The sequence below is a fragment of the Leguminivora glycinivorella genome, chromosome 13, assembly GCF_023078275.1.
Source record: "Leguminivora glycinivorella isolate SPB_JAAS2020 chromosome 13, LegGlyc_1.1, whole genome shotgun sequence".
NCBI classification, from domain to species: Eukaryota; Metazoa; Arthropoda; class Insecta; order Lepidoptera; family Tortricidae; genus Leguminivora; species Leguminivora glycinivorella.
The window spans coordinates 10,029,012-10,045,930 of NC_062983.1; positions in this window are offsets into that span (position 1 = coordinate 10,029,012).

The window sequence follows — 16,919 nt, forward strand, 5'->3', positions numbered from 1 at the left end:
AAACCCTTTTGAACAGTTTTGTACACAGATAACAAATTTGCCTTTAAATCAGGGACATAATCAACGTCACTGATCTTGTTAACAACGTTCTCGGGTGTGTTTAAAGAAATGTTTCCAACTCCGCAGCACTTTATCTGTTCTCCGTTTGCGACAGTAACGGTACCTTTATTCTGTATCGTAAAATTCTGAAACCAATCTCGTCTAGAAGTCATGTGTCTCGTACAGCCTGAGTCTACATAAATGACGTCCTTACTTGAGCTGCCAGAAGTATTAAGAACTTTTATTACCTCATTAGGTTTCTCTTTCTTCCTTCTCATTGGACAGTCTGGTCGTTTATGTCCTGGCATCTTGCACTCGTAACAAACTATGTCCTTCTTCTTTGACTTCGGCTTCTTCTTCGCATTAAAAACAGATTCCGTAGGTGTAGCCGCATCCTTAGACATCTCATTCAGCAATTTTGTCTTAACTAAATCAGTAGTCACGTCTACATTGCAGTTTTCTAAAGCCATGATGAGAGGTTCGTATTTTGGAGTGAGACCTCCCAAAAGTATAGCAGCAATAGACTTATCTTCTAAGACTACATCGATATCCGCCAGATCCTGTGCGGTTGACATAACTGCGTTAATGTACAGTTCTATGTTCGAAAAGTCAGACAGACTCAACCTGTACATTTTTCGCTCTAAAGCAAGCCTTCGTCCCATTCCCTTATCCTCAAAAGCTTTCTGCAAGGATTCCCATGCTTCGACTGCGGTTTTCGCACATCTCACATGAATGATAGCCGCACCATCTACTGTCAAGCATATCTTTGCCAGGGCTTTCGAATCTTTGCGTACCTTAGTAGAGGCAGGGGTCGTGTCTTCCTTTGGGTAGCCACCGATTGTCTCCCACAAATCCTCGTGAAGCAGGTAATTGCGCATCTTGAACTTCCATGCAGGGTAACCCTCTTTGCTTCTCAAGCAAAACGATGGAATAGATGAGCTCGAATGGGAATTCGAAACACTCGAAGCATCTCCCGTTTCGTGTGACATATTTACGATTTTCAAATCACACAAACACTAAACTCAATTATTTTACTAATACACTTTTTACACTAAACTTTTCGTTATTAATTATAGCATTCTCGTGCTGATAACGTGTTGTAGAATTAATATAACGGAAGTTATTTGTAAAAAATAGTAAAAAGAGATGTTGTTGCTATGAGTGTTTTATTTGAAGTGACGGCTATACAAAAATATATCAAAAAATAGAACAATAGAAGAAGAATAGAAGTTCTAGAACTTATAAAAACGATATTTGTCAGCACAAAAGAGGTTACAAACTACAACAATACCTATTACATATTTTATATTGAACGAGTTACCTTATATTACATTGTTAGTAAAACAACTTTGTAAAGCGTCATAACGTTGCACCACCGGTAAGAATACTAAGGAGGTTCCAGTAACGGCAACTTTTAGACGAAGACCGCAAAAAATGGGTTTTATAATGAGTTTTACTATGTAAAGCAAGTATTTACTTCAAGTTACTTTAAGAAAGTTTTGATGGTTGCGGTTATAAATCATAAAAGTAGTAGGAAAAACTGTAAAACATGAAACAGCGGTACCTAAATACGATCTTATTTGTGTATGAAAATAATCCTTGCCTAGTTATCTATATCTATCTATTTGTAGTTATCAACCTATACTAATCGGAGTTTGAATTACCACATATGTACCTACTACTAGAGGTTAATGTCGATAAAGTGTAAACAGAATCAATTATTTAACATCAAAAAATCGATAAAACTATAAGTTGTTTTATAATTATAAATATTATTTAGGCAAAAGATCTTTTTGCGGTGTGCGCTCTGGGCTCATTGGGCAAGACATTCGTATTTTTTTTAAATATTTAAAACTGAAACTACGACTGTTGAGTTGAAAAATAAATCGCGTAAAATGCAATGCAACATAATTGTGACAATAAAAAGCCGTTACCATGAGTGTTGGACGTTTGTTAAGCGATAACGTAAACGTATGTACAGTCAACCACTTGAAACCCTAGGCCACTCTACAACCATGTCAAAATGACAAGCAGTAAGAGATTTCTTACAATCTGATTTATAACGTCATTATGACATAGTTCTACAGACGCCTAGGGTTCCAATTAGTTGACTGTACCTAAGCAAATACCTCTATATGTAATTTTTGGTTCTAATAGATAAGTTACACAGCTTTGGGTGCTGTTAATTTTTTGCATGCAATGAATTTTGAAAGATATGTGCAACAAGAGAAGAAAGTTGATATTTGCAACGAGTGACATATAAATCCCGAGGAAACGAAAGATCCTTCATATTATAAAATCACGAGCGTAGCGAGTGATCCTAATTTAGAATCTTGAGTGCAATGAGGGCCTCAAAAGTCAAGAAATATAAATACACTAATCAATCTATCGAGTAACATGTATTCTAAACGTTACAATCCCATGGTAGTGATTAAGACTTGTTTGTGATTTTTTCTTTAAGTTGTCGACTTGGATAGTAAAATTGCCCATTGAACAATGAAAAGTCACTGAAGATGAAGTAGTCAGTTTGTATTGAAGGGAGGAGTTTTATTATGTTTTTTGTTTATGCTGTGTTTACAAATATTCACGCTTGGCGCTTTAACCGCTGTTTATAAAGACATCACATATCGCTCGTTCCGCCAAGTCTGATAAATAAGACAAAGATCTGATTCACCAAAACTCCCATAACTATAGGTTAATACTAACCTGCGTGAATTAAATTTACACGAAACATACATAACAAAAGTTTTGAACCAACTTGAAGCTACAGCACCCTTAAATGTCATTAGTGGTGATCTCATGTACCTATGTTTAAGCGGTAAAGGTCAATTGCAGAAAAAATTTACCTACCTTTCGGTGAATTTTGTGTCCCATAAAAACAAGGTTGCACATTATGCAATTCCGTCTCTGTAATAATAAAAAACCGGCCAAGAGCGTGTCGGGCCACGCTCAGTGTAGGGTTCCGTAGTTTTCCATATTTTTCTCAAAAACTACTGAACCTATCAAGTTCAAAACAATTTTCCTAGAAAGTCTTTATAAAGTTCTACTTTTGTGATTTTTTTCATATTTTTTAAACCTATGGTTCAAAAGTTAGAGGGGGGACGCACTTTTTTTCCTTTAGGAGCGATTATTTCCGAAAATATAAATATTATCAAAAAACGATCTTAGCAAACCCTTATTCATTTTCAAATACCTATCCAACAATATATCACACGTTGGGGTTGGAATGAAAAAAAAATTCAGCCCCCACTTTACATGTAGGGGGGGTACCCTAATAAAACATTTTTTTCCATTTTTTATTTTTGCACTTTGTCGGCGTGATTCATATACATATTCGTACCAAATTTCAGCTTTCTAGTGCTAACGGTTACTGAGATTATCCGCGGACGGACGGACGGACGGACGGACGGACGGACGGACGGACGGACGGACGGACGGACGGACGGACGGACGGACGGACAGACAGACATGGCGAAACTATAAGGGTTCCTAGTTGACTACGGAACCCTAAAAACTGTTTTTTTTTTAAACATCAGTATCATGGTTAGGAATCGATATATTTATTTATCGACAACTGTTCATCCTTAGACTGCAGGCTGCGTCTTACGATGTGTAGACGTGTTGTTGTATGCGGTTAGTCAGGCTCGTTCCACTTTTGTCTCGTGAATACGAATATGTAAGGTAATGGCGCCTATTAACGTGGTACTTAAGCAGATTTCAAAAGATACCAAAAAATTAAGGGTATCAAAGCTCATTAACGACCACAAATATTTTTTTTATGGAAGAGTATTTATTGAACTATTAGTTTTGAAGAGTTTTAGGATCATTTTAGTTTATTATATGTCATAAAATGATTATTGAAGCCAACATACCTAAATTTTCTATTACCGTGGTAATGAACAGGTTGCAGTTCTATTAACGCGAATTGAGATTTCATTACCGAGGGTATGAATGACAGTGTTTTTCTGCCATCGGTAAATAGAAACCCATCTCAAAATTCGGAGCTTAATACCGACGGTTGAATATACAAATTATGACAAATACATATACCTATACTATCCTCCTTTATGAATACCCACAGAAGACTCAGTTTCACCTAAGAAATCTGTACTTACGGTACACTAAATGTCATATTTTGATACAAGACTAATATGTCGCTCGGTAATAGATACTTCTATAGGAACCCATTACCGACCCAAACAAATATTGCATGGATCGGTAATAGATTCTTATATATTCTATTACCGAGGGTTATCTGATCGTACCATCGGTAATAGGCATAAATTGGAGTATTATAAAATCTAATTCCGACCCATAAAAACAAAGTCATACAGATGTATTTTCATTACAAATCAAAATAAAATATTGCAACCTTATATTTAAACCAAGCTTACATAACTGGTAAGTAAGCATCAGACTTTATGTCAATGTTTAAAAAATTGACAAATTAACGGTTTTCATAGAAACTACGAAATCAGTCATGAAGTTTTTGCTAAAAATTAAGGTTTTGGTGAATAATTTTCATACCGCGTAAATAGTTCTTTGATAGCGTGAATAGATCAAGATTGAAACAACTGTAAGACATTATATAACTGATCACATATACTTAACATAAAGCAAAAAGAACTAATATCACTACTTTAACTATTACCGTGGTATACCACAGTAATAGAATCTACTCACGAAATGGCGCCTTTCACCGCTGTCTTTTAATTTCCACTTTAAACACATTTCCAGGCTAAACAATACGTAAAAAGTACTCAGAAGTCATGTAGAAAACTATAAACAATAATTTGAAATGCATAACTTTCACCTGTTTGCCATAATTATTACGTAAACTACTAAATGAGATTGGAGTTCACTTAGGTTTAGCGTCACACGTCAGTATGACACAACCTCTTCTCGCGGCCCCGTGGCAAAAACTGTCAAATAGCGAGCGTCTTCTTTCATTCACACTCTCTATCGCCTATATGTGCGTTAGTCAACTAAACAGGCTTCCTTTGTGTGAGTAACTTTTTTTAAGAAATTGGTCGGTTTGCCTATAAAATGCGTATTTGCAAATGCGGCGGTAATGGACGTCGATTTCGATACCCGCGTTGATAGCCGCCGTTACCTTATTATTATTTAAGTGAGTTGTATCGATTTTTTCCTAACTTTCACATGTTATACGAGTATCAATTTAGGAACTTTTATGTTATTTCTACAAAAAATAATAACAAAGGAATAATGATTGCAATAGAAAAAGAAACCTCTAATTTGTCATTTTTGTCAAGTAATCATCTTTCAAAGTCTATGAATAAACAGAATGATAACAAAATTTTCAACTACTGCGTGTGTAATTAACTATTTTTACTTAAATTTAACCATCTAGTAATGTAGGAAACTCTAGGCCTAGATTTATATATATTTTTGTACACCGTACTTGTAAAAGGCTGTTTGATTTAAAAAAAAAAAAATATATATATATATGTATATATACACCGTGTTTCACTTAACACTAAAAACCTGAAAACAGTTTGTTCAGAATCGAGAGTAGAATCGATTGAGCTATATCTTGATGGGGGTAATATTTTTATTTAAATTAGTATTATTAATTATTTTTTACGTGCCCATGCTATTGTACTCGTAATACAACATTGTGTATATCGCATTGCTAGATGTTGTTTACCTTTTTTCAGTATTTAGGTGTATTAATACTGGCCGGTTACTTGGACGATTATTTTTTCCGCTACTAGTTTGACGTTGTTTGTCAGTTTAATCTTAATGTTTATCATAAGTCATAACAAATTGAACTCGTACCTAATTACAACCTTGTCATTTTGAATATTGAGTTTATTTGCTTACTGCGATTACCTGTCCAATTTGAAGTTTACTGTGACAAAGCTTTAAAGCGTTTTACAGTGACATCTTAGTTGTCTATTGGTAAACCTTATGTCGTTGCAGTAACGTACACAAATAAATAGTGTTATGGTTTATTATGGTAGTTAGCAATTATTTTATTGAGTGTAGAGCTAAAAGTCAAGTAGAGCTGTAAAGAAAATTAAAAATTTAATTTAAAAAAAAGTAACGATCAGATTAAAAGATGAATACTCTAGATGAATTTAAAAAAATAAAAATCAGTTGGGGTGTCTGAGGTTTTGAGTGATACCGGAAACACCGTGTATAGTAAGTAATCTTACTCACAACTGAAAATGCTTAGATTTCTGAGACAAAAAATGTAAAAAAAAGAGTGCGTGGAGTCCCTCCGCGCGGAAGAAGTGAAACTTCCTAACATAACCTCAAAAACATTTTGTCAAGTGACCATCACGTTTTTGCATTAAGTTACATCCACCTTTTTACTGTTTGACATATTTAACATTGCTATTTGCTCAAATTATTGAAAAAACAAACAGAAACTCATTTTGCACTCTATCTAAATATAAAACACACACATTCCAACCAACCATTCCACCATTCTGGGCATTCTGTTCTTCTGTCACTGACTGAGTGAATAATGAATGGAATGAGAGCAGAATTTTCCGCGCTGAGTGAGCGGCATTTCACGCAAAGTAACAATGACTGAGTGTTACGCGCTGTCAGTTGGAAGTCGCATTAGAAGTTTCACTTCAAAAATTTGTTTTCTAATGAATGAATGAATGAATGAATGAATGAATGAATGAATGAATGAATGAAAGTTTATTCTCAATATTGTCTCAACAAGACCACAGTAGAACACACTGTTTCTAAGACGACTCCGCAAAGTGCCAAAACGTTGCACACAAGTACCCGTAACTCAGGATTTAATCAAACGTTTGGCACAGCGCGCCCGTTTCCAATGGCACTGATGTGTGTGTTTTTATTCCTTACAAGATTATTTTAATTTATATAAATTCCAAAAGTAATTAAACAAGCAATAATGTATTCAATAATGTAGTTTATTAATTTATTCTTTGTGTATATTTTACTTATAGTTTTATTTATATTTTTTGCAATACCCCAACAGGGTCTCATGTTGTGTTGTGCCTTGCCTTTTATATCTGCCACCTGTAATAATTTTGTACCAACCAGCACGGGTAGCATGGTCGCGCGATCGACGATAAAATATCAGGCCGTCCCTATATCGCACTATTAGTAAGTAAGCGATAGGGACGGCCAGATGTTTTATCATTTATCGCGCGACCATAATTGCCTGCATGGAAGCAATAAAGAATTGAATCGAATTGAATTGATATATTATATTGGATATAATATGGGAAAACCTGCAAAATGATACAAGAACACATACTTATATCTTATAAAACATTTTTATGTCCCCCACCCTATTGTATGTAAACTTTTTATTCCACCAATAATATAAAATACACATGACATCAAATATAAAAGAAAGAAGCAAGAAGTACAAAGGCGAACTAATTTCTAATAGGGATCTCTTCCAGTTAACCTATGAAGTAATGAAAATTTTACATTTAAATAATAACGTTTATCGGTGGATCTGTGCTTAGAAAGTATTTTTTATTTATTTATCCATTAAATTAAGAGCATGGATAAGTTAAATAACTATGTAAGTTTACGCTACCTACTATAAAAAAGTCTACTTGCTAACTAACACACACTGTATTTTACTATTTTACAGTTACCCAATGTCAATGTACCATGTCATCATCCTCCTAGCGTTATCCCGGCATTTGCCACGGCTCATGGGAGCCTGGGGTCCGCTTTGACAACTAATCCCAAGATTTGGCGTAGGCACTAGTTTTTACGAAAGCGACTGCTATCTGACCTTCCAACAAGAAGGGTAACTAGGCCTTATTGGAATTAGTCAGGTTTCCTCACGATGTTTTCCTTCACCGAAAAGCGACTGGCTAATATCAAATGACATTTCGCACATAAGTTCAGAAAAACTCATTGGTACGAGCCAGGGTTCGACGAACCCGCGACCTCCGGATCGAAAGTCGCACGCTCTTACCGCTAGGCCACCAGCGCTTTTTTTTTTATGGGATAGGAGGCAAACGAGCAGACAGGTCGCCTGATGGTAAGCGATCACCGCCGCCCATGGACACCCGAAACACCAGAGGTGTTAGAGGTGCGTTGCCGGCCTTTAAGATGGGTGTACGCTCTTTTCTTGAAGATTTGAAGGTCGTATCGGTCCGGAAATACCGCAGGCGACAATTCATTTGTAGTCAATGTACCATGTACGCTCCCAAAACTGTTCTACGGCTAATCTTTAATGAATTAAATGAAATAGTTATTTCTTTTACAAGGGGGCAAAGTTGCCACTGAATGAAACACAAAAAAGTTCACCACAACAACACGAACAAAATGCTGACTTAAAACATCAAACTAAATCAAATCCATCAATATTTTTGAATCGAACTCATCATTTATATGTAAAATCTACCAGCCAGGTTAAACACGAAGTTAAAATTTGTATGAAATTACTTTGCACTCTTGTGGATAAAATGCTATTTTGTTATATGTTTTCGAATAGCAAAGTAAGCCTTTACCATTTGGTGTGGTGAAATAAATATTATCTGACATATACAAAAAAAATATTAAATCCCACACAGTAAAACACTTGAACCATAAACCGAGTGTTTTATTATTTTCTAACGAGCCGCAATCTCCCAAGTTATTAAATTTCCTTATCACTGTCAAATTAAACTCCGTATGTAACCGCGTTAGTGTAAACGGCGAGTGAGCGATTAGAAAATAAACATTGGCGTTAATAATTTCTACATTATATTAAAAGCTCAGTTTTTGTATATTCTATACCGATCCATCCTCTCAAGTGTCAAAAGGTAGATACAAAATATAGCTTATAATAATAAATGTTACATACTATTTACTGATTCAAAGGAACTCTTCTGGGCAGGATTTTTCAACTTTGCCTATTGTTTCATGTCAATAGCGTAATTTTATTATTATTATTTTTTTATACTACGTCGGTAGCAAACAAGCGTACGGCCCGCCTGATGGAAAGCGGTCACCGTAACCTATGGACGCCAGCATCTCAAAGAGTGTCACATGCGCGTTGCCACCCCATTAGAAACTTGTTCATTCCTTCATTTATATCAATAAACACTTAAACAATTTCCTTAACACTGTCAAGTTAGACTCCGTATATAACCGCGTTAGTGTAAACGGCGGTAACTGTTAATCTCAGTATGTGGCTTAACGCCTTTATAACGCGGGGCTAGAGAGTGAGCGATTTTAGTCGCGATTAGAAAATAAACATTGGCGTTAATTATTTCTACATTATATTAAAAGCTCAGTTTTTGTATATTCTATACCGATCTATCCTCTCAAGTGTCAAAAAGTAGATACAAAATATAGCTTATAATAATATATGTTACAAACTATCTACTGATTCAAAGGAACTTTTTCTGGGCAGGATTTTTCAACCTTACCTATTATTTCATGTCAATATAGCGTAATTTTATATCATCAAACACTTTAAATAATTTCCTTATCACTGTCAAGTTAGACTCCGTATATAACCGCGTTAGTGTAAACGGCGGTACGGTTAATCTCAGTATGGCTTAACGCCTTCATGGCGCGGGGCTAGAGAGTGAGCGATTTAATTTTTAACCAAGAAAACTTAACTAGAGAAATTATTTTATAAACGTTGAACTTTCGTAAGACATACTCAAACACATATTTAAATATACGCATGTACTCAAGGTAATATATCGCATTCGGTGAAACCACACCTCGGACACTGGTTATGAAATATTATATGAAAGAGGCGCGTTGCTAGCACACAGTCTAAGCTCGCGTAGGTGAACGCGTACTATGCTTGTATAAGTGAGATATGACAGGTAGACTGTTCGCGTTTTTTACAGGTGGTAACTGTGAGGTAACCGAGAGGGGGTGGGCGGCACTTTCTGCGGGGAGCGGGAGTGGCCACACTGTACGAGAGTATTCTTTATTTATACTGTGGTGCACATTTTCGAGCCTCATTATATATCAGACATGGATACCAGAACTACAACTACTTTACGCTTGTCAGAGCGCCCAATGGGCTGAGAGATGATGAGCGATGATGGTGTCCGTCAGGATGGCGTGAGAGATGTCTGAACCGTCACAACATTTGCACCAAATAACTGTACCTAAACTGTACTAAACTGTACCTTTAGCGAAGAAAACTGTACCTCAAACAATCACGCATTAAATAGATAGTTTCATAGACACGCCATTCTGACGTCAGGTTGGCGCGCATAGCCGTGTATCGCCCCAACGTGTGGGAACTATGTTCTCGATCATATATCGATACCTCTGGGTTCAATTGGCGTAAAGGACATTTTGGCGAAAATGAGTTATATATACAGTTTTGTTCAGAATTTCAAGCGCTATCGATCTGTGTAGTTAAAATTTCGATATCTCTTAAAAAGTTGCCTTTACGACCAAGATTTTCTACTATGGACTTGCAAAAATAGCTTTTCCGAAGGGGCGTAAATATCAAGTCATTAATTATAAATTATTATTTGTGTCGTAAAGGAAATCTACAAATAAAAATATAGTCGTAAGTCACCTTGATATATATTATTGCCCTTTAAGCCCTTACTTTTTAAGGATCACTTTCTATAGTAGTGTGGTAAAGTTGGGCGTAAAGGACAAGTTTTTTTGTTCTTCGTCCTTTACGACCAGCACTAAAAATATTTTATCCGCAACTGTAATCGATATCATTGGGTTCAATTGTCGTAAAGGACATATAATGCAGGTTTCCAAGAGAAAGATAAACCCACTTTTTTGTTTTTTTGGCCTATATTTGTGACGTGTATAAGAAAAATATGCAGATTACGAGTATCTTTAACCTAGTGTAACAACCGTAGTGATAAACTAAACGATTTAGAAGATAGATGTTTGTAAAGGACACGTCAAAAGCTATTAACGTCCTTTACACCCATGATTTGATAGGGTCGTAAATGACGGTCTTAGATGATTTTTATACAAAACCGGGGCGTAATTGTAACCGAAATGGTACAAATGTTGTGCTAAGTTTACAATTAAAAACTGGAAAAATGTGTCAAAACGTACTTAATATGGCATAGAATAGACATTAGTTTAATGCAGTGTATTATTTATCTAAGCTATCTTAGAAACAAAAAAGAACAAGACTATTTTATATCCAGTTTTGTAATAAAGAAACAATATTTGCTTAAAAACGATCTACTAATACTTTGGCAACAAGCTCAAAGTTATTTTTTTAGTATTCGCCGCTGTTGAATAGTCAGTAGGTTACGCATTCAGCCTTTAATTCTAGCGGGGAAACGCTTTCGTAGTATTATTATACTGCGACGAGATGTAGGTAATTTAAAAAAAACACTATGGTAATCAGGGTACGTACCCACAACGTATGCACAAACGCTCACGATAATATCTATTTCGTAGCTATATATTTTTTTCGTAGCTATAGCTATAGCTTTATCGCTCTTGCGTATTGCACCAGACTGCATTTTTGTCGGCGTCTGGCGTCGACGATTGCCATTCAGCTACGCCGCCAGTAAACTTTAACAGTAGACTATACTAACATTTAGGACCAGTTGCATCAACCACATTTGACAGACACATCATCGTCACGCAGCAGATATCTATGGAACTTCCCATACAATAAAATTTAACGAACGCTTCAACGGTGACAGACGGTTTGATGCAACCGGCCCTTAGTGCGACAATAACAGGTGCGTTTCGCTAGCGAATGAGCGTTAGCGTTTGGTGACTTGGCTATGTACCCACAGGTACTTAAAGCATTGACTATAATATTTCTAGGATTGAACTCATAATTAAGATTATTCTTACTTAACAGGTTAAAGACTAAATAACAATCTTCTGTTTTAAAATTATCAAAAATATGCATCAACATAGTAGGTAGTCTTGACTACAGTTACTATTATTTATTAGTTGGTCACAGTTTGTATACGCGTCTTAACTTGCGTTTATAAATTGGTACTTAACTCTTAGTTATTCTTAGAACTTCTTTCTACTTTATACTTAAAATTACTGTCGTATTAATTTAATCTACTGTTCACAGTTGCTGATTAAAGTTTACGTGATTACCATTAGTGTTTTTATATTTACTTAAACTACGAAAGCGTTTCCCTGCTAGAACTAAATACTGAATGCGTAACTTATTGAGAGTTGAGACAGCGGCGAGTACTAAAATAATAACTTTCCAAAATACTAGATAGTTTTTAAGCAAATGTTGTTTCTTTATTGCAAAACTGGATATAAAATAGTCTTGTTCTTTGTCTCTGCTAAATATTTAGATAAATATACACTGTAACACTAATGTGGCTATTCTATGCCATATTAACTACGTTTTGATACATTTTTCAAGTTTCTCAATTGTAAACTAAGCTAAAAACAGTTGCCATTTGTACCATTCCGGTTACATTTACGCCCCGAATTTGTATAAAAATCATCTAAGACCGTCATTTACGACCCTATCAACTCTAATTGTTCAAAAAAATCGTGGGTGTAAAGGACGTCCATAGCATTTTGACGTGTCCTTTACAACCATCTAACTTCTAAACCGTTTAGTTTATCACTACGGTTGCTACACTAGGTGAAGGATACTAAAAATCTACATATTTTTCTATATACGTCACAAATATAGGTCAAAAAACAAAAAAGATATAAACATTTTTCTAAAAAAAAAGTTGTTTTTTGCTTCTCCTGAAAACCTGCATTTTGTCCTTTACGCCAATTGAACCCAAAGGTATCGATATCAATAAACTGTACCTAAACTGTACTTCATAAAACTGCTAATAATAATATTTAAATCACACTTTATATCGGTCAAATCAACAACAAGAAATTCTATTGCTCATTTGTATGTTTTGTCTACCAATTTGCAATAGGCGCTTGTTTTCTCGTAATACATGTAATAAATGTACATAAATTATTAAGTAACTGCCTTAGTGCGTTTTCACATTATCCGATCCGATATCGGATGTCGGACCGCTATCCCATACATTACAGGCGCCATCTTGGATTTTTTCTATTGAAATCCTTCCGACATCCGATATCGGATCGGATAATGTGAAAACGCACTAAGGCAGAAGTAATGAATAATTTATGCGCATTTATTAATTACATGTATTACGAGAAAACAAGCGCCTGTTGTTTAGGTACAGTTATTTGGTGCAAATGTTGTGACGATTCAGACATCTCTCACGCCATCCTGACGGACACCGATGATGGCAGTGCACTGACTCTTGCTACCGCGAACACTCATGCCGGATGATGGGTCTCCGTATGACTCCGAAACATGTCGCCGAACGCGATGTAATTAACGTGAGTACAATATGACAATTTGTTATTATTAAATATTTAGATTCAACTAACTATATTATGTATGATTATGTAAGTCTATTTATATTCTCTTATATGTGTATGTTTATTCAATTTGTGTGTTGGACATTAGAATAATTATGATTTTTTTTATTTCGGAGCACCTACTCTTTTTGATTATGTTTGTTATTTCCGCTACCTAAAGGTTGTCTGGTAGAGATCGCTCTTTAGCGATAAGACCGCCTGTTGTCTGCCTCTATTTATAATCATTTGTTTTGTCTCCACTGTATCTTTTGCTGAGGTGTGCCAATAAAGAGTATTCTATCTATCTACTATGCATCGTATCTGCTATGTATGTGTAGGTATTATATGTATTATGTAGGTATATGCTTTTTAGCTACAATTAATTACTTTTAATTTAGTTTTTTTGCACTTCCTAATTAGTTAAAGTTATGAATACCATTTTTCCACTACCCAAAGGTTGCCTGGAAGAGATCGCTCTTTAGCGATAAGGCCGCCTGTGGTTTACCTCTGTAATAAAATCTATTGTAATGTGTGTGTTTCTATGTACATTTCTGAGGTTGTGCAATAAAGTGGATTTGTATTGTATTGTATATTCATTCGATTATGAACTAAAATAGATATCATACACGAACCAAAAAATTCTTATAAGAGAGCTCTACGTTTACCTACATCAAAACTAAAAAGGTACCGTGTATTGATATCCTAATAACGTATTAGAAATATCTTAAGATTTTATTTTCTTTACGACAGGTAAATGATAAAAATCAATTGTATTGTAATATCACTAACATCGCCTTAGTGACAGTAGATATTCTAAATTGTCTGAACTGTTAATGTGAATAGTGGCAACAATCGCTTTAATATCCGTATGAGATGTAGCTTAACGCCTTTATGGTGCGGGGCCAGAAAGTAAGCGATTTTAGTCATGACTACAGAATAAACATCATTAAAATTAGAAAATAAAGATGGAATAAGTACGCTATTGTAGCTCAAGATCGAGAAGAATGGAAGAAGAAGGGGGAGGCCTTTGCCCAGCAGTGGGACACAATAGGCTCATAATTTTCAGTCCTGAAAACGCCAAGAATGTTCAGTATTTTCTATAAAGTCGGGGTAAGTGCATAAAGGTTTTTTGCTTTCTGTAGGTATAAGTACCTAAATTAAATTTAAAAAATCTCAACGAGTAATTCTCTAGTTTCCCAGCCACACCCTAAAAACAAACAAAACCCAATCGACACAAAAAATATGTACGCCCCGCGCACGCGCGAGATACCATCACGTGATCACGTCCGTTTGAATTTGGAGTGCCCTCGTCAAAAACGTTACACTGACGTTTCTGTAACGCATCCGTGATCAGCAACGTTTGAAAAAAAAAATAAAGGGCGGTGCATTCTTTCTACACACCTATGCGTTGATTTTTTATCAAGCAGAAACGACTAGGAAACATGTAAAAATTCCCACCTTCCGGCAGGATTCGAAGCTGAGATGTTCTGGAAGCCACGGAGGCCTACTAGATGTGCCCTGGTGAGAATTTTCCAATATTTTCCCTAATTAAAGAAAAAGTAGGTATTTCTTTTGAATTTGTATATTTCTTTTCACATGATTGCTCGCCCATAAATTATGACCAGTATGCCGAAGTCGGACCACACGTTTTTAATGCCAAAAAAAAATACTGTTGTTTTTAAGGGACGATATTATAATTCAAAGCTTCAACATGGAAGCAGCGTAAATCCAATATTTTTTCCGATTTTATTTTATTACCTATTTAATTCCATTTTTCTTACTCCTTATTTCAATATTTTTAGCTTCATAAAAATAATAACTCATTTATAGTCACCTATTATTATTCGTAATCCGTTCATTCATTATTTTTACTAGGGATTATTTTATTACAAGATAATATTAAATCCATCCTTGACAGAAGACTGCATTGCACTTTACCTTACACTTCTCAAAGAATAAAGCTTTTAGATAGGTATTAATATTTATATTGAATGAATATTCATTAAAGCTCTTTAACAACGTTCAAGGTTATACATCAAGTTTATGGAAGCTCATGATATTATGTGGCTTGCAGCATCTTTGGCTAAGCAAAAGTACAATGCCGATAAGTAGTTTACTGTGCATCACCAACACAACATACAAGTAAGAATATAAGAAGTTAAATTATTATTATCACATCTAAAGATAATATAAGTCTTGTGTGACAATCTGGTCTCAATAAATTATAAAATTACCAACGCTAGGCTGAAAGATGTTAAAGAAAAGTCCCGTGATCACTTTAAAGTGACACTTTCAAATTCAGTTCTAATTATAAACAGTGTCACTTACACCTAAGGAAAATAACCTAACCACAAAATAAAAATTTTGTAAAAACCCCCGACCGCGACATAGTGGTTCGATTTTCATGAAACGTGGCTAAGAACACTCCCGACTAACTCAGCTTTCAAATAAAAAAAAAAACTAAATCTAAATCGGTTCATCCGTTCGGGAGCTACGATGCCACAGACAGAAACACGCACAGACAGACAGACAAACAGACAGACAGACAGACACGTCATACTTATTATACCACCCCGTCGTTTTTGCGTCGGGGGTTAAAAACAAAAACTAGAAAATTTGCAGTTTAGGAAACTGTCAGTAGGTACTTCAGTCACCAAAAGTACATTCAATTATAAAGATCTTTGCAGTCTGTTCAGTATTTGATCTATCTTAGAGCTCTGAGAGGCGCATTAGGGCTCCTAATCGCATTTTGTACCTGGATGAGCTTCGAATAAGAGCATTAAACGTATAGAATCCAGACAACGCTGAGACGAACGATTTATAAGAAACTTCACACGGGGACTATTGCATAAAAGAGTGAAGCATAATATAGGTCCTTAAAATGTGTACGGGCATTTTCACAATTTGGGACCCCCCAATTAGCGTAAGTTGTTAACAAAAATAAACTCACTGTCAGTTTTGTGACGATAATTAAGCATGAAATTGTCGTAAAAATATTGTTTTTGTGTTAATTACATAAACTTTGAGCGATAATCTACATTCAGAATGTGAAAAAAGTAAATTTTTAGACAGATTTTATGCTTAATTGTCGTCACAAAACTGACAGCGAGTTAATTTTTGTTAACAACTTACGCTAATTGGGGTGTCCCAAATTCTGAAAATGCCCGTAGGTATGTATACCTTCTGCAACTTTTTTGCAGACCCATGAGAGAGAGATAATTTCACCATATTTGATAGTGAAACACCCTTTTCTGCCCTCCAGCTAGAAAGCTTCAATTTCAGGCCGCTGCGGTAAAGGGTCTGCCTATAAGCTAGTAAAGGAGGGTCGGACTTTGTCAGAACAGGAGTGCGCTGATGAATTCTCTAGGTTCTTTTATTCCATTTTTAGTCAGGAGCCAGCTGGGCTGAACTGTATTGCGGCGGAGGAGGCGTCGGGAGCAAGCAGTGCACGGGTCCACATCGATCATCTTGAGGTGAAAGAGGTGAGCCAGGCACTGGCGCGACTTCCAGCTAAACGTTCAGCTGGCCCAGATGGTATACCCCCATTCCTCCTGAAGGATTGCCGTTCAACACTAGCTGATCCA